General features: G+C 39.3%; 1 protein-coding gene and 2 long non-coding RNA genes across 4 annotated transcripts in view; 1 reads left to right on the forward strand and 2 right to left on the reverse strand.

Moving 5' to 3' along the window:
* The window catches only part of LOC138953818 (uncharacterized), a 455,396-nt gene that overhangs the window by 247,084 nt on the left and 184,021 nt on the right, over positions 1-24,291 (reverse strand). The window lies entirely within an intron of this gene.
* LOC138953814 (serine/threonine-protein phosphatase 2A 56 kDa regulatory subunit epsilon isoform-like) overlaps positions 1-24,291 on the reverse strand; it is a 66,676-nt gene that overhangs the window by 40,510 nt on the left and 1,875 nt on the right. The window lies entirely within an intron of this gene.
* Positions 17,537-22,737, forward strand: LOC138953732 (uncharacterized). Its single transcript, XR_011451601.1, has 2 exons — positions 17,537-18,077; positions 19,488-22,737. It is a non-coding gene; the product is annotated as an uncharacterized lncRNA (long non-coding RNA).

Below are 24,291 nucleotides of genomic sequence, written 5' to 3' on the forward strand. Positions count from 1 at the left end.
GGTCACATTTCATAAGGGTCAAAGTGACCTTGACCTTGATCATATGTGACCAAATGTGTCTCATGATGAAAGCATAACATGTGCCCCACATAATTTTTAAGTTTGAAACAGTTATCTTCCATAGTTCAGGGTCAAGGTCACTTCAAAATATGTATACAATCCAACTTTGAAGAGCTCCTGTGACCTTGACCTTGAAGCAAGGTAAACCAAACTGGTATCAAAAGATGGGGCTTACTTTGCCCTATATATCATATATAGGTGAGGTATTCAATCTCAAAAACTTCAGAGAAAATGGGAAAAATGTGAAAAATAGCTGTTTTTTAGGCAACATTTATGGCCCCTGCGACCTTGACCTTGAAGCAAGGTCAAGATGCTATGTATGTTTTTTGGGGCCTTGTCATCATACACCATCTTGCCAAATTTGGTACTGATAGACTGAATAGTGTCCAAGAAATATCCAACGTTAAAGTTTTCCGGACGGACGGACGGACGGACGGACGGACGACTCGGGTGAGTACATAGACTCACTTTTGCTTCGCATGTGAGTCAAAAACCAACTCGTGTAAATCTGGTACGACACAGCAAGCCATGTAGTATTCTCTATGTACTGATCCTATATCCCTGATCACTTTTACTCTCAGGCATTCTCAAAATCAAGATGACCCAGAAAGAAACGTGCTATGCATGTGAATGGTAATGCTCATCCTTGGTCTTTGAAGCTGAGGGCAATGCGGCTGTCACCTGTTAAATGTTTTATTTTGCATGTAACAAGAAGAGCAAACGCTCGATCGAGTCACTTTCGCAGTTCTGAATATTATATGAGGCATCAGATGGACAGGAAGAAATTGCTATTCACAACACAATGAGTCACGTTCACATAAAATTTGAGCCCGGTCACTTTTATAGTTTCCGAGAAAAGCCCAACGTTAAGTTGTGTGTTGCCGAACAGAAAAGGCTAGTTATCTCCCTTGTTTTTCTGATAACGTTCGTAAAAGGCTACAGATGTAAATACTTTGATGTAAAGAATAATCCTACAAAGTTTCAATCACATCCGATGAACTTTGTCAAAGATATAAAATGTCTAATTTTTCCTTTGACGCTGACCTGTGACCTTGAAAAAGGTCAAAGGTCAACGAAACCATCGTTAAAGTGTAGAGGTCATTGGAGGTCACGACTAAACAAAATATGAGCCCGATCGCTTTGATAGTTTCCGAGAAAAGTCCAACGTTAAGGTGGTGTCTACGGACGGCCGGCCGGACAGACTAACACTGACCGATTACATAGAGTCACTTTTTCTCAAGTGACTCAAAAATTAAAACAAAAACATGTGTGTGAATACACAAATGTATGCAAATTGCAATGCTCACTGTTACACAAAACTCATGTCAATCTTCTGTTCTAATCTTCAACAATACTCAAAACAAAATTGGAACATTTTCAAAAGAAACACGCACACACTTCCTGGTTTCTGCAAAAACATCACTTGCACATCTATAGGTATGTTTATAGAAGGGGTGGGGGTGCATGACACTGCATTATGAGCATAACATGACAGGTAACGGAAGTGTATGCTTGTAAAAATACACATAAGAGGGAAAGATAAGGAAGCAGTGCATGTACTACTAGTACTCAACTTGAATTACATGTACAAGCTAGCTCAGGGTGGATTTTACACGCACACAATTTTCCTTATTCATTTATACTTGGAAGAACCAATCCTTATCTAAACATCCCCTTTGTGGGCGGGGATGTAGCTTTGAAGAACCAATCCTTAACTAAACATCCCCTTTGTGGGCGGGGATGTAGCTCAGTCGGTAGCGCGCTGGATTTGTATCCAGTTGGCCGCTGTCAGCGTGAGTTCGTCCCCACGTTCCGCGAGAGATTTATTTCTCAAAGTCAACTTTGTGTGCAGACTCTCCTCGGAGTCCGAACACCCCTGTGTGTACACACAAGCACAAGTCCAAGTGCGCACGAAAAAGATCCTGTAATCCATGTCAGAGTTCGGTGGGTTATAGAAACACGAAAATACCCAGCATGCTTCCTCCGAAAACGGCGTATGGCTGCCTAAATGGCGGGGTAAAAAACGGTCATACACGTAAAATTCCACTCGTGCAAAAAACACGAGTGTACGTGGGAGTTTCAGCCCACGAACGCAGAAGAAGAAGAAGAAGATAAACATCCCCTTTAATGAGAGACCAAAAATAAAACCTTGAAAATAGCTTTCACAATTTATTGAAGTTCAGTCCTCCTTTCTAGAAGTAGAAAATCTGAGCCGCCCCGAAACGCCAGTTGTCAGAATTGTTTATAACTATTCACCGAGTGCTCAATTGTAAAACTCTATTCAGAATTTCCTACCAACAGCTTAGCCTGAAAAAAGAAGCATGCTGGACTTAAGCAGAGCTAAACAAACCACATACACACAACAAAAACAACAATAAACACCTCCTGCAGTCAGAAGTACTTTTCAATACTGACAGAGTGTTCAATCGTTGCTCCATTCAGAATGTTTTATCAACTGTTTGGCCTGATGAAAGAGGCACGAGCAGAGATTCCCCCCTAACTGCACTATAGTTGGGTGTGTCAATGGAAACCAAGACATTTCCAAAACATACCTCTGCGGGTGCTACACAGAGTGCTCAGCAAAAGTAGGTCAATAGTAGCGCTCGCTTATTGACATTCCTGAAACCACGGGCAGAAATAGACTCAGGTGAAAAGAGAAGCCCTATAGCTATGCATGTTCAGGGATAGTGCCCTACACCTCAGTGAGTGACCCCCCCCCCCCCCCCCTATAGTTGCAAGAGCAACATGAAGGTACGAGAAAACTAGCCCATAAGGTGTTAAACCGGAGATAAATAATTAGTAATAGTACCAGTACTCGGCAGTAGTAGTAGCAGTAGTAGAAGTACATGTACTAGTAGTAGTAGAAAAAGTAGGAGACATGATTCTAGATCATCCTATAAGCCTTATGGATTTTTTTTAATTGATCCTTTCTTTGTGTATCTTGTTTGTGTAATCTACTCATCGTAATCAAAGAATAAATCCATAATTATTAACTGAAAACCTTAGAAATCGGACTCGGAGAAGAGGAGGTGTGCTAATGCTACTGTGTGCTAGTTTCTTCTTCTTTTCTTCATTGTGGTCATTCTAACTTTCTCTGCATATTTGTGTGTGTGTGTGTGTGTGTGTGTGTGTGTGTGTTAACACTTTAATGCAGGGGTCCTGTATTACAAGGGGGGGTTCCACTGTATTCCACCCTACCCTTTAGACTGCCTAGCTTGGGCAGTGGTGACATTTGGCCGACATACCATCCCTCTCGCATCACAGCTGTCCCCCTTTCATGTTGTGTGTGACTCTCCCGGCTACTAAACAAGCCGAGGGCTGTGTAACTCTAATCCACCTAGCTTAATCAGTACACCTTCCCAGACCCACTGTAAAGCACATCAACCTGGGCACAAAACACAATCAAAGCAACAGCCATCTTTCTGCCTTCCCTCCCCCACTATAAAGCAAATCAACCTTGGCTGAAAAACAAATTAAAACAGCTCTCCCTCCCCAAGTTTCCCCCATCTCTCAAAAGCTACCCCTCCCCTCCCCACTGTAAAGCAAATCAACCTGAGCAAAAAATTCAAGGACCCCCCCCCCCCTCCCACATTCTCCCCCTCCGCCGAATCGCCGGTCCAAGCAGTCCCAGTCCTGGCCATCATTCCCTTGATGAGCTGTTCGCACACTTGTACCCCCCCCCCCCCCCCGCCCCCCTCTCTCTCCACGGAGGAGTCTAATCTGGTTTGGGAGAAACAGTGGCTAGGGGGTACACAGTGGACATCTCCAACCCTGTCGGCCCTGCCCTCTCTAGGACACTGTCACAAATAGATTTTGCCCTTCTAGTTCTACTGCTGCGGATCGGCAGTGGGGTGGGGTGGGGTGGGGGGGGGGGGGGAGAGAGAGGAAGGAAGGGTTATGGAGGAAAGAGTGGGTGTTGCTGCTGTGACTCTAGCTCACAGTTCGATAGATGTCTTCAGAAATCGATCCCTTTTCAGTGTCTAAATTTAGTGCATACAAAATCGTTCCCTTTCCAGTGTCCAAATTTAGTGCAATCTCGATTCAGCATCCTCCAACCCAATCACCTCCTCTTCCAACAGACAGCAGAGTTAATGGAGAGAGGAGTGGGACTGCCAACTGGGTATTTCTAGGTTGAGGACATGGAAAATGTCAATCTGCTAAACTGCACTTATGCACATAGATCTATAGAGTCTGTTGAATACAAAATTTACAAGTCTGGAAGTAAAGCCATTTTCACTGAGAATACACACACATGCGCACCTATACTCGCACACCTGTGTGCATCAACAGGAGATCTAACATTGACTGATTGAGTAACTAAACAAATGTGGCTTGCAAACTACAGCAAAGACAGACTGAAAAGATAAGCCCCCCCCAAAAAATTTTTTTTTTTTTTTCCGGTGACAAGGCCCAAAAAAAGTATGATTTGATGGCCTGTAACTTTCTTTTTTATTATCAAATTTAAATCTTTTTTTTTTCTTCTTCTAATTTGCCAGAAATTGTGCTAGCGGTGTCCCCTGGATGTCAGAGAAGATTAACTTTCCTTGAAAAGTCTGCAAAATCGAGTTTTGTCATTTTTATTGAACATTTTTTTTTTAAACTTGAACTTGAAGAATCAAAAAAAGTTCTAGCGTGGGGAGAAAAATATATGGTCAGTCAGGGAATAACAAACATTGAAAAATGTAATGGTGACTGAAGAATCAATGTGGAAAAATAAGAAAAGAAGTCGGTGATGAGTTGATTCTTTACTGAAATTTTTTTGATTCTTTATTTTTTTCAGTAAAGAATCAACTCATCACCGACTTCTTTTCTTATTAAACATTGAATACTTTCTTTCTTGGCCTGATTCTTTCCACAGAACACTTATCTGCCATCCTGTACCTCTTCCTCTATATGTTCACTCTCAAAAAAACACTACCTCAGTCCTCATACTCTACTTCTCCAGAACACAAACCCCATCAAAAACGTGGAGGAAAAGACCCAACTCTTTCTCATCAAGAATCGGAGACATCCTCCACTGTTAGTGTTAACTCTTCTTTTCTTCAAGAAGAACTATGATTGACGTTTTTGTTGTGCAAGAACAGAAGTGCCACAGAAACAGAATAAATTTAGTGAAGAATGAGGAAATTGATTTTTGCTAGGCAGAAAAGCTGGTCAAAGAGAGAAAATGATGGTCAGACCTCTTCCGGATGGATTCATCCAATTTCACAGCACAAACTCCTAAAACAGCAAAGAACAGGTCATCCGCTGATTAAAACTAGCACAAGGAGAAGAAAGGGATAGGCAGTTAAAACCCCATAAGTTCCACTCAAATCAAAATGTTTTAAAATAACAATTTTCTTTGATTGCTAGAATACATTGTACCATTGTCCCCATTTCACAGAAAGGTTGAACCACATGGCTGTCCTTCTGACTTTGAGCAAAACTCGTAGACTCTAATGTCTTTTTTCAAATGAGAGGTGATACTAATAAAATGCCTGCAAAGTGTTTTGAGTCAATTTGGTTACCTAACAATACCCATAAATGAAAAATTGTGATTTAGATTACTCAATTTGTAAGCACAACAGTCAACAGCTTGAAAAATAATTCCAAGCAGTGAGTTAATATAAACCAATATTTATTTCTCTCCCCCCCCCCTTCAGCAATCACTCATCACAATCTTATACTTAGTTGAACACTGTTTTTACATTTAGTCAAGTGTTGACTGAGTGTTTTACCATAGAGGGGGAATCGAGACGAGGGTCGTGGTGGGTGTGAGTGTGTGTGTGTGTGTGTGTGTGTGTGTGTGTGTGTGTGTGTATGTGTCTGTCTGTGCGTGTGTGTAGAGCGATTCAGAGTAAACTACTGGACCGATCTTTATGAAATTTGAGAGTTCCTGGATATGATATCCCCAGACGTTTTTTTTCATTTTTTTGATAAATGTCTTTTATGACGTCATATCCGGCTTTTTGTCACACCCTCAATTTTCAATCAAATTGATTGAAATTTTGGCCAAGCAATCTTCGAGGAAGGCCGGACTTCGGTATTGCATTTCAGCTTGGAGGCTAACAAATTAATTAATGACTTTGGTCATTAAAAATCTGAAAATTGAAATTAAAATTATTTTTTTATAAAACAATCCAAAATTACTTTTATTTTATTCTTCATCATGTTCTGATTCCAAAAACATATAAATATGTTATATTCGGATTAAAAACAAGCTCTGAAAATTAAAAATATAAAAATTATGATTAAAATTAAATTTCCGAAATCGTTTTAAAAACTATTTCATCTTATTCCTTGTCGGTTCCTGATTCCAAAAACATATAGATATGATATGTTTGGATTAAAAACACGCTCAGAAAGTTAAAACGAAGAGAGGTACAGTAAAGCGTGCTATGAAGCACAACGCAACCGCTACCGCGCCAAACAGGCTCGTCACTTTCACTGCCTTTCGCACTAGCGGCGGACTACGTTCAGTTTCATTCTGTGAGTTCCACAGCTTGACTAAATGTAGTAATTTCACCTTACGCGACTTGTTTTTCCTTCTTTAAGGCGTAGTCTTATTTAATGTAAGAAAAGGCACACACACATTTACTACATTGTATAACATTGTTATTGACAAGCACTTTACACAAGGTCTCACAATGCTGTCTATTCACAGTTTTCAATAAAACTTAACAGCTAGGCAAATGCTAACAGTAATAGACTAACACCCTTTCCTTTTCCCTGAATAACAGTGTCAAATACTCTTCAAAGAAATTAAATTTCCCTCTTCCTTAAACATTGCCACATAACGTCATTCTCTATTTTCATTACTTCCTGGTCCTGAGAATGTGAACAATTTCTTCTCTTTCCTGCTACTTGACAAGCTCTGGCCAGTGAACCACAGCTCATCTTCAGCCACCACAGTGGTACTTGTAATGAAAAGACACCCTTGCCACCAAAAGAAAGTGTCCATACACTGTAGGTGGCCTTTCATGAGAGGTATACCTTGGTCAAGAAGACGAACAAAAGAATGACAGAAGGTATACATCTTTTACTGGGAGTGGGAGTGGGAATGGGAGTGGGAGTGGGAGGTGTCCTCTCATCAGAGAGGCCTCACAATGTCATTTTCATATGGCATGTACAACAAGTAATATATGGCCTTAAGTCTGAAATGGTGTCCACAGCTGAAATAGCTGTGCAACCTTGGCTCTAACCTGATTTTTACATCAAAGAAAAATAAAATCCTTGTAAAGATTAATGAGACTTGTAAAAAAAAGTATGAAGTACACACCTAGAGAAACATTGTGTGCTCAGTTGTTGTTTTTAATGAAAATGTCGCCATTATCTGAAGTCAGCAGCACTACATTTTGGCCATTTTTTGTGACATGACCTTACAGCATATTGAAACATGGTCTACTCTGTCATATTTATGGGACAGAATGTCATGAATGACTTTTCACTGAGCCAGTAAAACTCAAATGTACCTTTGACAAAGCAAAGTTTTTGAATTTTGTCAGTGAGCCTGCAGAAAATGGGGAGACAAAATTTCACAGAAAGTTCATAACTATTTCCGTAAGACTTCATTTTTGTTCACTGATCAGCTCTAAATAATAATTAAAGATTGAAACCTGATATATTTTTGTAAAAAAGTATTTTACAGTATGTTTTGCAGAGGTATAAAACATAAAAAGGGTTGTTTGACTTGTTTTTGCATGTTCAAAAGTAGTTTGAAGTTTACGTGCAGATTTTCTTGTGAAAAAAGAGTTATGAACTTTCCAACCTTTTGCCTTATAAAAAGAGTAAATTGACTGGTTGGGGAACACCTAGCTTTGTAATGCATTTGGATCCACTAGCAGCAGTCACACTGAAAGTTTGCATCAAGTTCATTCATTGGTGTTTGAGTAATTGAGAAATAAAAAATTCTTGTGAGAAAGTTATGAACTTTCCTACTATCTCCACTGAGAGTGTTTTTTGTCCTTAAATGCTAGCCATGAAAGTTAAGGTTGTAGTGGAACAGCAATTTTGCATATAAAAGTATATTAGATTTAGATACTAAGCAATTTTTGTCACTAAAGTCAAGCAGTATGCTTTAGTTAGCCATTTTCTCTGTGTCTTGCGCACTATTTTTATGTGAGAGTTACTAACTCATGTCAAAACCCAAAATATATGTAAAATGACTATTTTCAGTTTCCAAATTACACTGTACCATGATTTTCATCACAAAAAGAATCTACTGGCTGCTGACTGTTTCTTTCTGAAGTACTTAGCCGTTTTGTCATGAAGTTCATAACTTCACATAACTCAAGCTCATTTTTCAAGGGCGTGTTTAAAATAATGCCTTGTTAATAGCAAAAGAGTACATTTGACTTTATCTGGACATTTTGTAAGAAGTTTTCTGAATATCAACCCTCAAAATTACATTTTGATAATTCCAGCATGAATCTGGGTTGACTGCACGGTGTACATAACTTCACATCAACTGACCCTCAGCCCCACGGTGTGAAGTTATGAACACATGCCATGAGTATGATTTATACACAATAATTAATTTACTACACTAAATCACTACCTCAAATGATGTGCTGCTCTTCTCCAGAGTAGGCTGTTACAGTTTGATGTCATTTTTATTTTAATTTACCAGCAGATTTTAGTACGTAGCTTTTCAGTTAAATAAATGATGTGAAGTTATGAACACACAGTCAGCTGACATAAACACTAACTAAATAATGATTTCGGTAACAGTTTTCATGACTGAGTTTGGTTAAGTAAATCATTAAGTTGTTTAGAATTATTTGCAAGAGACTTTAGTTAGTTATTTTAGTATAAATGTGTGATTGATGTGAAGTTATGAACTTTCACAAGTTTCAAACAATTTGTTTTATTTTGGCAATTAAAATCTGATTTTGTAATATAAGTGCAGCTTTAGCCTATACTATAACTCTGTGTTCTCAGTTTGTCATTGTTTTGCAAATATATTATACAGTAACTGTACTAGAGACCAACATAACAAAAATTCTTGTGAAGTTATGCGCACGCTCACATTTTATGATTTTTGTTATCGTTTGTTTTCACAAATGTTTTACTTTTATTACTTAGTTGTATGTTGATTACAAAGAGTAGCTGGAGAGAAAATAAGATGACATATGCACTTTCTTACTTTGGTTTGAATTAGCCATAGTTTGTGATGTCACGGTGTGAAGTTATGAACTCCTAGGACATTCTAAAAATACTTTCAGTTTCTGCCAACTCTTTGAGTCAGACAAACATTTTGGTGTATTGAAATCCTTTTGATGGTACTTTTCAAGCACATTTTGCACAAAAACAGCAAAATTGTAGATTTAATGATAACTTATGCCAATATTTGCTGTGAAAAAATTGTGACAATATTAATTTCTATAAATAATACAGATAACCAAAAAATCTTCTCCACACTTCATCTTCAAAAATTACCTTCATGTTCCAGCTCACCTTTTTCAGATTAAAAAACAAAACAAATTGTTTCCTGCCTGTATAAATTAAATTTATTATACCAATAAAAGTAAATTATGTGAAGTTATGAACTTCCCATTAATGGAGTTCACATCTGCATCATGCGTGGCCAAAACAAGTTTAACTTGCTTGAAATGCAAAGTAATTTGCTGTAGCAATTTGCTCAGATGTCTAAAACAGACCCAATACATGTAGCAACAATGATTTAACAAGTCTAAATTTTGTGACGGTGTGAAGTTATGAACTCCTGCAAACTTTTAAACCTGAATCTGTGAAGTGATCAAACATGAGTTTTCTTAAATCATAGCTGTTCCTTGCGTATTTATGCTCTAAAATACATCTCTATTTTCAAAACAAAGAAAATGTTCATTTTTAAAATTGATTTTGTATGTCACAAAAATGGACACCTATTCTGACTTTGGGCCATATATATACACTAAACCTTGATTCAAAAAACAAGAATGGTGGGTTATTGGAATTATTAATTATTGACACAAGTGACCGTTACATTTATAGTACGTCGACCCAGTGGTCTTTTTGTTTGTTTGTTTGTTTGTTTGCTTAACGCCCAGCCGACCACGAAGAGCCATATCAGGGCGAAGAGCCATATCAGGGCGGTGCTGCTTTGACATATAACGTGCGCCACACACAAGACAGAAGTCGCAGCACAGGCTTCATGTCTCACCCAGTCACATTATTCTGACACCGGACCAACCAGTCCTAGCACTAACCCCATAATGCCAGACGCCAGGCGGAGCAGCCACTAGATAGCCAATTTTAAAGTCTTAGGTATGACCCGGCCGGGGTTCGAACCCACGACCTCCCGATCACGGGGCGGACGCCTTACCACAAGGCCAACCGTGCCGGTCCAGTGGTCTTTTAAAGTAGACAGACTGCCAAACACTTGTGATACAAATTATAAACTTATCTCGAAATCATTGAGGAAACTCGCTTGCAAGATGCGGGCGAGGCAACATAAATGTAATGTTTTGTTGTGTCTATAGTATAATTCCAACTTTCCAATAACCTATCATTCTTGTTTTTCTATTCTGAATTTTGGAAAGTTAGCAGTCTATCTGTTTTTGAATTTCTATTTTCACTAAACCCACTGCCTTGGACAGCTACACACTGTTTTTGGACATTGTTTTACCAGAGGCCATGGTTACCAAATTAGATGCCGAGTTGGTGTTTGCTCCACACAGATGGCTCAGTTGCTGATCACTCTTTTCCCTACAAAAACTGTCCACACTAGCTTCTACTAGTTTTAGTTTTATTACTCGCTCTGGTCAGCACATTGTTGAATTATTATCTGCAAATGCAAGTGCAACATTCAGAGCTCTTAAAAAAAACCCACTAACAACATGTTTATGCAAATTAGATAAAATGATTTTATCTGAATGATATTTAAGCCATGGAAGTTCTACCTAGTCGACAGTGAAAGTGACATTGACAGGTGAATGTTAAATTGTACCAACAAAATTGTGCGTCTCAGACACTTCCCAATCAAATGAAGGGTTACAAATGACTGAAGTGTTTTAAATGTGTGCGAGTACTCTTGATTTCAGTTTTTATTATTGTTTTGGATTGCCCAAACAGAAAGGTGGAAAACTATTGTGTTACAATGTCACAAGTTTGTTCCCTTCTTCTCTCTTCTTTCATTTTTTTCTGAGGTATATGATATCATCCATATATACATCATCAATCGCTCGTTTGCTTCTGCGGCTGCCATTGTCTGGAATTCTCTCCCTTCCTCCGTTCGCCATTCTGCTTCTAAGGACTCTTTTCGCAGTTCCCTTAAAACGCACCTTTTTCGCGAATCCTTGTAAATTGTCCTTGCCATCTTTATAGACTGTTAGAGGTGAAGTTAGATTTGTTGTTTGAATGTGTCTTTTTTGTATAGTTGCTTCAGCTTTGATTGAGCTATAGGGTTCTGTATGAAATTTGCATTTAGTCTTCGAGTCTTTTTCTTGCTGAGTGTATGTACAGTCCAGAGAGGAGACGGACATGGTGTGAGCTTGTCCAGGGGGGTATATGAACATCTCAGTGGCAGGGGGATGGAAGCACTTGTTAATGAGTGGGAGTGTGTATGCGCGTGGTGTGCACGAGGATGTATGCACGTGAGTGATATTTGTAAATGTGTATTATTATAATATCATCTTTGTATTTATATTATTGAAATTGTTATATCTCGATGTACAGCGCTAAGAGCATAGTTAAATTTGTGAAGCGGCGCTATATAAGCTATCTTTATTATTATTATTATTATTATATATATATGATGTTGTGACAAAAGGTCGTGCTCCAGACCCCATGTGTGTTTGTAAGCAATTAAACAACATTATCAAAAACATGTATGTGTCTGTGTTTGTTTGTTGGATTGAAAATAGGATGAAGAGATACCTACGATAAAATTGTGTGTTTTAACAACAGCTTTGTGAATTAAATCTACGATGAAAGTGAAAAACTGCGGAAAAATTTCCCGCCGAAACCAATAAGTATGAACTCATACTTTTGTTATCAACCCAGAACACTCTTTTTAATGCACAAAACCAAACTGCATTGTAAATCTGGAAATAAGAATAATAAATCAATATGTGTGTAAACAAACCTGCTTCTATATAAAAATATTTAATTAGAAACGGAGAAATTAACTTCAGGTTGTTGGTTGTGACGATGTTTGTCCGAAGTGACAACGATGTTTTGACATCGTGTGTATGTATCATCTATGCTCCGGTCCGAACTTTTGCAGTTTCCAGAACACAAAAAGAATTAATGTATTAGTTGAGATCGCTGGGCATTTGAAATTTACAAACATGACAGAGATATGCCGAATAATTTGCTAAGCATCGAATCATTTGTCCGGACGTCACAACCACGAATTTTTCAACAACTGACACTCTCCGTTGACTTCCGATCGTACGTTTTAATAGCATCGCTCCCAACTGATTTCAAACCGAGGCTTGTTTTTCTTGGAAATGGCGCGTCGAAGAAGGGAAGGTAAAAGAGCTTCGTTTGTCCGTATTTTCTGAATTACAAGTTGACGTCACAACCGACATCTACATCACAACCGACAAACAATCTGTTAGAAATAATTTTTCATTGAACTCATTTCGAATTTGCATGTTATTCAAACGAAACAGAGCGCATCAAAATACGACACACTGCTCTCTGTTTGTTGTTCGCGCTCATCGAATGAGTGCGATAGGTAAAAAGCTGAGAGAGGACAAATTATTTTGTATGTCCAAAGTCACAACCGAACATGACCGACATACGAAATGTAATTCACGGCTGTTTCGAGAAAGCAAACAATTTGAAAATGTTCGTTCGATGTTTTGTACAGCAGCTAATTATTGACGACAAGCAACTGAATGAATTTCTGCATGAATATTTCCAATCCACACATAGTTTACTGTCGGTTGTGATGACTTCTCCAGAAGACAAACTTGCTATGTTCACTGTCATAACCAACTTACCTTACATTTCTTTGGTATATTTTTTGGAATTTTTGTTGTTGTTGTAAGCTGTTTTCCCTTCTTTTAAAGTAGTAGTAAAGAAGTAGGTCAGTTGTCAATTGATTATCAGACGACACTAGTTGTAGTAGGCCTACCAGTAGGTCATGGCCTAAAAACTCAGTTTAACTTTTAAGTAAAAAAAAAATGTTGGGTGTCACTGTCAGTGCAGGCTCTGTGTGTGTGTGTGTGTGTGTGTGCGTATGTGTGTGTGTGTGCTTGCTTACAGAGTTACATAAGCTATAGTTATGGGCTTATAACTTATATTGAATTAACGTTTTTGAATTAACGTAGCCTAAACAATTTATGTTGTAGTCCAGATTACTGCAGAATCCTGATCATCGCTGATGAAGGTGCATTTAAGATGCTTTCCCACTCTACAGCATTTTCCCATTTTCAGTTTATTTAACTTAAGCTACAAATTAATTATGACTTTTTCCAGGCCTGTCGTGAGTTGCACAGAGGAAAGAGCTTGCGAACGTTCGCTACGATAACATGCTAAGCCATAAACCAAAGGCTCTTCCAGTCCTCTTTATGGGTTTTGTTTTGCATATTATTAGTATTATATATGGAGAGAGAGAGAGAATGCAAAATAAGACAGAAAAAGAGTTGTCTGTCTTTTAGTTTTAACTTTAAGTGTTATGTTTAATTTTGTTTGTCCATCGCTATGTCATCACAACCGACCATAAGATTAAGCACAGTCATCGTAACAAAGGCTCTTCCAGTCCCCTTTATGTTTTTTTGCAAATACTAGATCTGTAGTAGTTAAGGTAATAGCCCCCCAAAATTGTTTTTGTATTCTCTTTTGTTGAAAATGAAATGACAAGCATCAAGTTTGTCCATCGCCTAATCATCACAACCGACTCAAAAAGTGCCATGATCATGGTAATTTGAAGTTTGTGAGCTCTTTTGTGTGTGTTTTTATGTAAAAGGAATTACATATCCTTGATTTTAACTGACAGAAGTGTTCTTTTTTCATTTATTTTGTAAACACATCAAACGGAAAGGTGATGTTTATGTCGGTCGTGATGTTGGACAAAACATCATGTATAAAAAATAAATAATGTAAGTTGGTTTTGGAATTGTTTGCGTGTTGTGTTGTTTGCGTGTTGTACACTGGTGTTGTACTTTCTTTTGATTTATAAAAGGTATTTGGATTGCAGAAGTTTCATTTATGGAGATAAATCAATCAAATGGTATGTCCAGCATCACGACCAACATCTGTCAGATTGTTAACAAAATATGCTTATTCTACAGAACCCGCTGACCAAACTATCTTTTCCTATTTTATTTTATGTAATGAAAATATGAAACATTCAGCATAAAAATGCACTTGTGTCAAAAAATATTTTTTGATTTTTGATTTTTCTACTCTTTTTGCCACGACCTTTTGTCACAACATCACATATATATGTTAATTTGATTAGTTCCGGGTTCACTCTGACTTTGAGTGATTTGAATAGGTTGTGCATCAAATATGGCTACAACTACAAGTAAAATGTGTATGGTACCTGAAAATGCAATACAGTGGAACCCCTTTTTAAGACCTTGTTTTCTCAGACTTTCTCTTCATAACCTCTCTAAATATAATTACCCCCATTTTAAGACTCCCTCCTGTTTAAGACCCAATTTTCTCAGATTTTTTTGAAGTCTTAAAATAAGGGTTCCACTGTATTTACTAAACATGTTGCAAGGAGCCTGACCCTTGCAGGCAAATAAAGGAATACACAGAGCCAACCTTCTCTTAGTCTTACCATCTCCATTGCAAATGCAATTAATTAACGTTGGACGAAAAAAAACCCAGAAGATTTGCACTGCACAGACTAAGCAAGAAAATGACAGAAACTATACCGAGCAACAAAAGAAACACAGATCCTCTTTAGAAATAAGTTTAAACTTTAATCGACATTTAAAAATTGTGTTGATATCGAAACGAAACAAAGTTGCTACGTTCTTCCATCAATGAAATTCGGTATGACAGTCTTTCATTATAATGGGCAACGCTGGATAGTCAGTAATGGTGTGTGACCCCCAAGGGCGTTGGTAAAACTGAAAGCCTGGCAGCAGCGCCTCATGGAGTGGATGCTGGATGCGTGAGTTTACTTGATGCCATTTCCCTGACCAGGACCTAGACTGCTGAAAAGATCAGGCCCCATAGGGTTTGGTTGAGGCCAATTCCATTTCATGCCATCACATTTAGTGCACCCTGTACAAAGTGTTTCATGATGCAGCCATCATCATAGCACTCACCTCTTCTTTGTCACACCCCAACTCACACTAAAAAAAAAAAAGTGACTAATCAACATTACTGATACAGTAAAGGCTATCATCAGCGAACAGAATGTTTCATAATCGCCGCAAGTTCCACTTCATAGCATGTGATTCTGGGCCCATTGCTGGCGGGTCATGCTATTGTCTTCGAGTGATGACTGGCCCTCCAGCTAGAGGTCAGTTTTGGAGGTCTTGCTCAGACAGTCTTCAGCGTCTGGCCACTGACGGGTCTCCGATGCTTCCCAATGGAGTTCCAGTTTCATTGACTGAATAGAATAGATCTTGTCTTCGTGTGGTTACGCGAGGTCTTCCACTGCATTGCATATCAGCAGTGCTTCCAGTGTCAGCAAAACGGTACTGAAGGCGGCAGAATGTCGACTTGTAAGTGAACATTAAAAGCAGCTGCCACCGCTACTGGGTTTATCCTTAAGCTCCAAGTCCAAGTCAACCGGCTGCTCTCTCGTGTTCTGCTGGTGTCAATCTTGGCATCCTGACTGTGTCAAAAGTCAGACTGGCAGTAAGCCTGTCGTGGTATCTTTTTTGTGTTATTGCTGATGCATAACTGAACACATCAAATGTCACATTGTCAGGTTTTCCTGGTTCGGCTTGCATATATAATATGCTGAAAGCACATATGAGGTGTATCTCATGAAATGTGCTTGTCCCGTGAGTTGCGACAGCCAAAGAATAGAAATAGTCACACAACAGCTTCATGATGAATGACAGCACACAGCGTCTCGTGATTGAATGCGTGGTTGATATTTTCCACACAAAAATTCACACGCTGACATTGTTCACGTTTCTGTTGTTGCTCGGTATAGGTATAGAAAGCAAAGACATGGATGCATGTGTGTGTACACCATGAACTTGATGAAGATCTTCGTGTACTATAAACTTTCTGTTTCATAAACTCCCAGTCCAAAGCCTATTTGACGTCAACAATTAAAGATAAAAAAAACATTTTCCACACACAATAGTGATACAATCACAAACACACAAGTGTAAAACTAAAAGTGGGTTCCTTGTCAAACTTATGAGAAATGGGTTCCAACACTTCCACTTATTAACATATTTGCTGACATGGTGTCCATGGAAAACAGAAGTAATCGGAGGAAAGTTTCCCTAATTACCACTACCAGGTTAGTGGTTATATTACTGTCTTACCTCACCGACCAAGTCACAGTCACACAGAATCGTCTGCCATAAAAAGTGACTTTGAGGATACCAGGGTAATGTTGATTTTGGCCCAATTTCTGTGCATTAAGTTCCCAAATATATTGTTAAAAAATGGGTTCACGAAACGGTACCTCACTTTTCTTGGTGAACCCATTTGTTCAGAGAAACGAGAAGTGTGTGAACCCATTTGTACGGACTATACACAAACACACACATACAGTCAGAATTGTGCATGAGGCAATACTACCCCTTTATGTTTAAATCAAACTTCAAAGCAATTTGGTTACGGCTAAATTAAGTTAATGAAGCCCACAGTGTAACCGTCTCCAATTCCAAATTTGGAGGTCTTATCAGCACCATTTAAATTGATTAAGGCCCAGTATGCCTCAAATGGCTTACAGAACGATTTAAATCTTCTCACGAAAAAAAGCAGTTCTAACCTTATGGAACACACTTGCAAGAGCATTTAACAGCATTAAATGACACAGTTCGTTTGAATGGCTATTTAGCTTGCGAAAACCACACACCAGATTTCGTGGTTTATTTTACCCATGAGCCATCGTGAACCCGTGTGTCACACTTTCCTTTTTTCCCCAGTTTCGTCGTCAGTTTGTGATTTCAATGCGACTCGCTGTATAGATCTTATTGCAGATCTGCAATAGCACAATATTGTGTACCTCTGAATATCTAAAATGTAACAAACGACTGCAAGTCACACGCACTTATCGGCCGCGGTAGACTTCAAAGAAAGCAACGACATGCAGAAAGTTTGTCTGCTTGAGAAACACGACCTTGCGTGACCTGCACCGGGCTCCCTTTTTTAAAGCTTCGAGTTGTACTGATCTTGTCTTGATAAAAAAAGAACTCTTTTAAAAGTGTTGTGATTTCAGAATGTTTGTGTTACAAGTAGGTAGCGGCAGTAACGCTAGTCCCATGCGGGAAAGCGAGATCTGTGCTGAAAATAACACGTTTTCAATTTCCGACAGCTTTCAATATATGGCATATTATTGAAAATGGAAACTACAGAAATGAAGTTGGATTCTTTGTCTTTTACCCCATGCCATTTGTTTGCAAAATGTGCTTGGATTGAATGCGTGTGCGTGAATCACAAATACTCTCTCCGGATTTTCGGACAGCCGTGACGCGACCGCCATTACTACTTGCTCTTCAACTTTTTGTGGTGTTTCCCTTTCGGCGTTGTATTTTCTAAAAATAGTTTCATTCAACGATCGGAAACCAGTGTCAACTGCTAAAGAAAGAGTCCCTTTTCTTTCTAGGGGGGGTATTTTTTAGATTAAATCGATGGTGGATTTTAGACATGGACAATAAAAAATTGCCCAACTTTAACCTTTCGTAACTTAAAAACAACTCAAACGATCGTAGTCGTAAAAGATGCGCTAGAAAGTCCGATTTCTTGTGAATCCTCCAAATATGGAAGTTTCCGTTTAAGATTCATGCGCGCGAAGCGCGAGCCAATCAAAACCGAGGACCTGCAAAACCGGTAAAATCCGTTGCGTTGATCGCGAGTCATGGCGGAGTATTCAAGCGAAGCGATGGTGACGCACGCTTCGAGACAATTTGTGGAAGAAATCAAACCCATCCTTGGTAAGTGTTGATGTTTTTCTGTTCATTTAGTGTTTAGAAGTTGATCTGTCGAACCATTCTGCTGAATTTAGCGTTTTGAGTGCGTAGTTTTCATTTTGATGATAGTAGTTTGTGCTGGGTCATTTTGTATTGGGTGTTGAAATGGGGGTACTCGATAAACGACCTAAGTTATTTTTTGCCTTTCGCCGTACATGTGATATATTTGTTTCAAACTAATCTTGAATTATTACTCCGATGGTTTTTGTTTCTCAGTTGTTGTTTTCTTGAGGATTAAATTAGGATTAAAAGGAATAATTGTTCCTTTGCTAAAACCGGAAGTGCAAGACTAGGCCTAGCAACGAGTAGCGTAGCTTACATGCACTGACCCTAGCGCATCTCCATTCCTTCTTCCTTTTCCCCCCAGTTAATCAGAGTTTATGGTCCATCAAACTTGTGTGATTACTAATTTGTTTCTCATGACAAGCAAGGTGATATAATAAATTAGAAACGAGTTAAAAAATAACCAAATACATGACAGAAAAACAAAGCAAACTTTTGTTTTGGGACAAAAGTAAAACTGAAAGTAAACAGGCCTTCATGGTGGCTTCCAGTAAGTTCGTCACACGGTAGATTCGTCACCGGTCCCGGTAACTTCGCCACAGTAGTCCGAGCGCGGCTCTCTCTCTCTCTCTCTCTCTCTCTCTCTCTCTCTCTCTCTCTCTCACCTCCTTCCACCCCTCCCTCTCCTCACATTGAGTTTCTCTGCCTCCTTGACAGTGAGGTTGAAGTCATAGGACTCCCTCTCTCTCTCTCTTGGTCGCGCGTGTGTGGGTGTTAGTCAGTGTGTGGGTGTGTGTGCGATGGTGTGTGTGAGTGTTTGTGCGTTTGTACGTGCGTGTGTGTGCGTGCGTGTCATGGATATGGGTGTATGTACGTCCGTCCGTCTCTCTCTCTCTCTCTCTCTCTCTCTCTCTCTCTCTCTCTCTCTCTCTCTCTCTCTCTCTCGCTCCCTCTCTCAGACTACATGCTTTTGAGAACTGCTCAATGAGTAGATCTCGGGTTGAGAACTGCTCAATGAGTAGATCTCGGGTTTTAAAATAACAACGCTCGGACTGTGTCGTCTGAAAACTGCTCAGTTGAGAACTGCACAATGAGTAGATCTCGGGTTTTAAAATAACAACTCTCTCTCTCTTTCTCTCTCTCTCTCTCTCTCTCTCTCTCTAAAAAATGTCAGTGAATCTTGAATCTCTCCCACAAATCAAACATCTGAAAGCATAAGCTCTAAGCTTAACACCCGCCCACCCCTGCCAGTAATTTCGTCACGGGTGACGAATCTACCGCGTGACGAACTTACTGGTAGCCTTCATGGTTTCAGTACAAAAATATTATGAACATAGTATTACATTTTTGTTTTGTTTGTGCGTGTTACAGATGATGCTCACTTCCAGCAAATGAAGTCTGCTTTCACACTCACAGCAACTGGAAGAGGTCGACCACCCAAACTTCAGCTGGTACCACTGACCAACAAGCTATTGTTGCAGCTGGATCTGCTTCGGTTGGAAACAGGGAGGGATTGGAGTGACCTGGTTTAATTTCTCCCCAAAGTGTTCGAGTGAACTTGCTGCAAGGACTTGAAATCAAGGCAGAAATTGAGGGAACAGTGAAAGAAGCAACAAAGCTGGGGAATAAGACTGGATTAGAACTAGAAGCATTTTTGGATATCGACGCAGGGCGTTGCATCATGGGCCGGAATGTTGGGGTTCATTTGCTGAAACATAGGATCACAAGAAACCACCTGCTCAATCCGGACCTTCTGGAAGACCTTGACCGTCCATCAGAACTTGTGAATGGCATGGTGCTCGATCTAATATCGTTCCACAAAAAGGAGAACCTATCGCTGACTTCTGCCAGATTCCTGCATCGGTTGTTTTTGGACACAACATTGTGCTTGCACCATTTTCTTCTTCTGGCAGAACATTCACAGTCGAATCTCCAGCAAACCTGCCTGCCATGTACACCTGTTTCAAGCAGTACTTGACTGACAACTTTGTTTGACTGACTTTGAAGAAGGGGTATATATGCATTTGACTGTCACTTCTCATCCGACTGTGCACTTTGCAAGAATTTAGTTTTCCCCAGAGAACTGTGAACAATGTTAGTAAATTTATCCCACATACGTGAGAGAGATAACCGTGAGATAAAAATCGTTCAAATCACACGTGTGTATATCATGTAAATGAGGTCAACCGGAAGGTCAAGCTATGTAAATTAGTAGTACATGGGATAAACCGGAAGGTCAAGCTAATCCTATCGAGGAAGGATATGCTTTGCTGTTGTTGTTCCTTTTGGTTTCTTTTATCCTGTGGCCACTGCTTTTCTTTTTATCTGGTATATTTTGAAGTGATGGGTTTGATTTCTTCCACAAATTGTCTCGAAGCGTGCGTCACCATTGCTTCGCTCGAATACTCCGCCATGACTCGCGATCAACGCAACGGATTTTACCGGTTTTGCAGGTACTCGGTTTTGATTGTTCGAATATTAAACTTAACAGTGTTGACAAAGGCGAACTACTTTGTCCTAGTTTGAGAGTGTGTGTCATGGCGGAGGAATGAATGTCAAATTGAGTAAAGTGGTTTTAAGTTCTAAAGCGGTTGATCCAAAGGCAATATCGCTGTCGGTGACTTTTAGTTAGATCTGGCACAGAAGTATATAATGTAGGATAAACAGAATACTACATGGCTTGCTGTGTCGTACCAGATTTACACTCGTTGCTTTTTCAAATAGTAAACAGCTCGCTTTCGCAGTTCACTATTTAAACAAGAAGGGCAAAGCCCATACGACTCACATCCTTGACCTTTACATGACCTTGACCTTCAGGGTCAAGGTCAAATAACTAAACCTAGCAATGACATCATACACTAAGAACTGCTTTACACATTTTTCCTACCAAAATACATGTGACCTTGACCCAAGGTCAAGGTCATCTAAGGTCATGCAACACAAAGCTGTTAATTCAAGACATAGGAAGTACAATGGTGCTTATTGGCTCTTTCTACCATGAGATATGGTCACTTTTAGTGGTTCACTACCTTATTTTGGTCACATTTCATAAGGGTCAAAGTGACCTTGATCATATGCGACCAAATGTGTCTCATGATGAAAGCATAACATGTGCCCCACATAATTTTTAAGTTTGAAACAGTTATCTTCCATAGTTCAGGGTCAAGGTCACTTCAAAATATGTATACAATCCAACTTTAAAGGACCCTTGCGACCTTGACCTTGAAGCAAGGTCAACCAAACTGGTGTCCAAAGATAGGGCTTACATTGCCCTGTATAGCATACATAGCTAAGGTTGCCATTCTCGATAACTTCAGAAGAAAATGTGAAAAATGGCCGTTTTTAAGACAACAATTACGGCCCCTGTGACCTTGAACTTGATGTGAGGTCAAGTTGCCGCACATGTTTTTTGAGATCTTGTAACCATACACCATCAGGCCACATCAGGTGTTGATAGACTTAATAGTGTCCAAGAAATATCCAACGTTAAAGTTTTCCGGGCGGACGCCGGGACGGACGGACGGACGACTCGGGTGAGTACATAGACTCACTTTTGCTTCGCATGTGAGTCAAAAAACAACTCGTGTAAATCTGGTACGACACAGCAAGCCATGTAGTATTCTCTAGATCTTACTTCAATCAATCAATCAATATGAGGCTTATATCGCGCATATTCCGTGGGTACAGTTCTAAGCGCAGGGATTTATATATATATTTTTTTAATTTAAAAAAAAAATTTTTTATGCAATTTATATCGCGCACATATTCAAGGCGCAGGGATAACAGTGACATTTTTATCTAAGCCTATACAATTTTGCCAGGAAAGACCCTTTTGTCAATCGTGGGATCTTTAACGTGCACACCCCAATGTAGTGTACTTGATTGAACACATATTTGTGAAGATAACATTGTAATCAATCTACACACCAAAAATCATGGCTGTATTTTCAGTAGTTTCTGAAATATTTCAATCTGAAATGTGCTACCCCCCTCTGGGGGGGGGGGGGGGGGGGTTTGTCCACTCTTGGGGGATTATTTTCAACATTACACTGAATTTTACTGATGTCTGTAAAGATTACACTGTAATCTATCTACACACCAAAATTTTTCGTTGTATCTTAAATAGTTTCTTAATTATTGGCCTTGAAGTGCGAAAAACTGTAATTTTCCTGTTTTTCCGCTTGACAAATTGAGGTTTTTGACATTTTTGAGGCTCTTATACTCCAAAAGCATTGAACTAAGCTGTCTGAAAAAAAATAGCCATGTTCTACACACATTTGTTTGGAATATGTGAAAGTTTCAGACAGCTGCTATACATATTGTGTGAATTGTGATGACCCAAAGTTGCCCTCCCGTGCAATTTTGCGATGGGTTTAATTGTGTTTTTCGTGAAGTTTGCATGCTTGCTGACAGAAGCCATATGAGATTAGAGGGCTAGAACTATGTGTTTTTTCTATTCTTGGTTGCTGATAACAGATCCTGAAAAGTTGAAAGGGCTGAGGATAACTATGTGGTACCCACATGCTGCTGAAGTTGCCCTATTTTACAGTTTTAAGCAGAGTCGCGACAGCGTATGTACTAAAATATCAAAATCTCAGGAACTAATAAAGGTATCCACTTACTTTTTTGTGTGTTTTGCTTGTACTTTATTTTTCTTTCAAGACATCACAAAACATTCACTCTCACTTCAAAACCAAGTTTTGACTGCCGCTACCTATTACAAGCTGTCAATTTATTATCAAGATTTTAAAAGTTCTAGCGCCAAAACGAGGCGTCCGAATGTGGTATCAAACAGTCCGTTCTGACTGCATGAAATAAATTCTTTGAAAATGTCTCACTCTTGAGGGAAAGCAGCCAGGATGTTTCCGTTCGGTGAGCGTTCAAATGGAAGTATGTTTGTACTGTATGTAGAGGCTCGGGGAGCTCAGTGATCCATAACAGATGGTTTACGGGAGGCTGTGTGTGCCTTTAAGAACCCAGCTCTTTTCAGACCATTTTTTGAATGGAAAGCTGACTCTAAGAACTTAATTAAACTAAAGTTAAAGGAGCTAACACAGTAACTACACTAACCAATGTACACTTTCAATCTTAATATTGCACTTGTTTTATATCCAACTGAGTATATTACAAATTTAACCAGCCAACCACTTTGATTTATCACACAGCTGTTATACTAGTTATAGATGATCTATGGAAAGCAGTTATTTATTGATTAGTGTCCATACTGGATAAGCTATCACTTATCAGCTGAAAACAGAAAAGATGAAGTACCCAGGGATGGCCAAATCGTCCGCCCGGTCACCAGGAGCGAGTGAAAAATCCGCCGGGCTAGTAGAAATCGCCTGGCCAATGAAAATTCTTGTCAAATGCGACCATTTTGGTTGCAATATCGAGTTGTAAAGCCATATAAACACCGCAGATCAACTGTGGTATGTACCGGGCCATTGAAATTTCTGCCGGGCTAGCGACTTTCTTGAAGATACTCGCCCGGCTGGCGAAATGAAATTGTGAGATTTGGCCATCCCTGAGTACCTATAGTATAACAAGTTCCATAACGGCATAAGTGACATGTTCTGCCGATTTGCAAGGTATTCAAGCCAAACACACCTGACCTCAAACAAGACATGTTGTGAGCGATCGTTACGAGCCAGCGATCATTGCCGCAACGAATCGTGAACTCCGATGAGTACATTTTTGAAAGATCATATTGAGCGCACGCTGCATAACATACACATCAGAGTTAGGTGTTCGTCCAAACGGCAGGTTAAAGCCGACCGGCAGCTTCATTTTCAAAAGCTTGACTCAGCAAAAATAGAACGGGCTCTTGGTCTTACTGTACCACACCGCTTAAAAAATCCTGACACAGTTCTTTCTGAACATCGTCTATTAATAGTATACCATTTCCAGACCAAAGCGCTTCAAGGTGTGAACTTTGCTTTGTGGAAAGTGTAATCCTTAGATATATTATTATTACACTTACAGTACAACAATTTGAGTAACTATACTGCAGTATACACACAATGATGATGAGCAGAATGGGCCTTTCCCTGCTAATTAAGTAATTTCTGGTAGTCGTAGCGGTACAGTATTTGAGCTTAAAATTAGAAATTGCCACCAAAAAAAAAAAAATTGACCAATCAGATGAACTCCTTTACTCCAGGCATGCTATCTTTGA

Source organism: Littorina saxatilis, linkage group LG17, assembly GCF_037325665.1.
Source record: "Littorina saxatilis isolate snail1 linkage group LG17, US_GU_Lsax_2.0, whole genome shotgun sequence".
In the NCBI taxonomy this organism is placed as follows: domain Eukaryota; kingdom Metazoa; phylum Mollusca; class Gastropoda; order Littorinimorpha; family Littorinidae; genus Littorina; species Littorina saxatilis.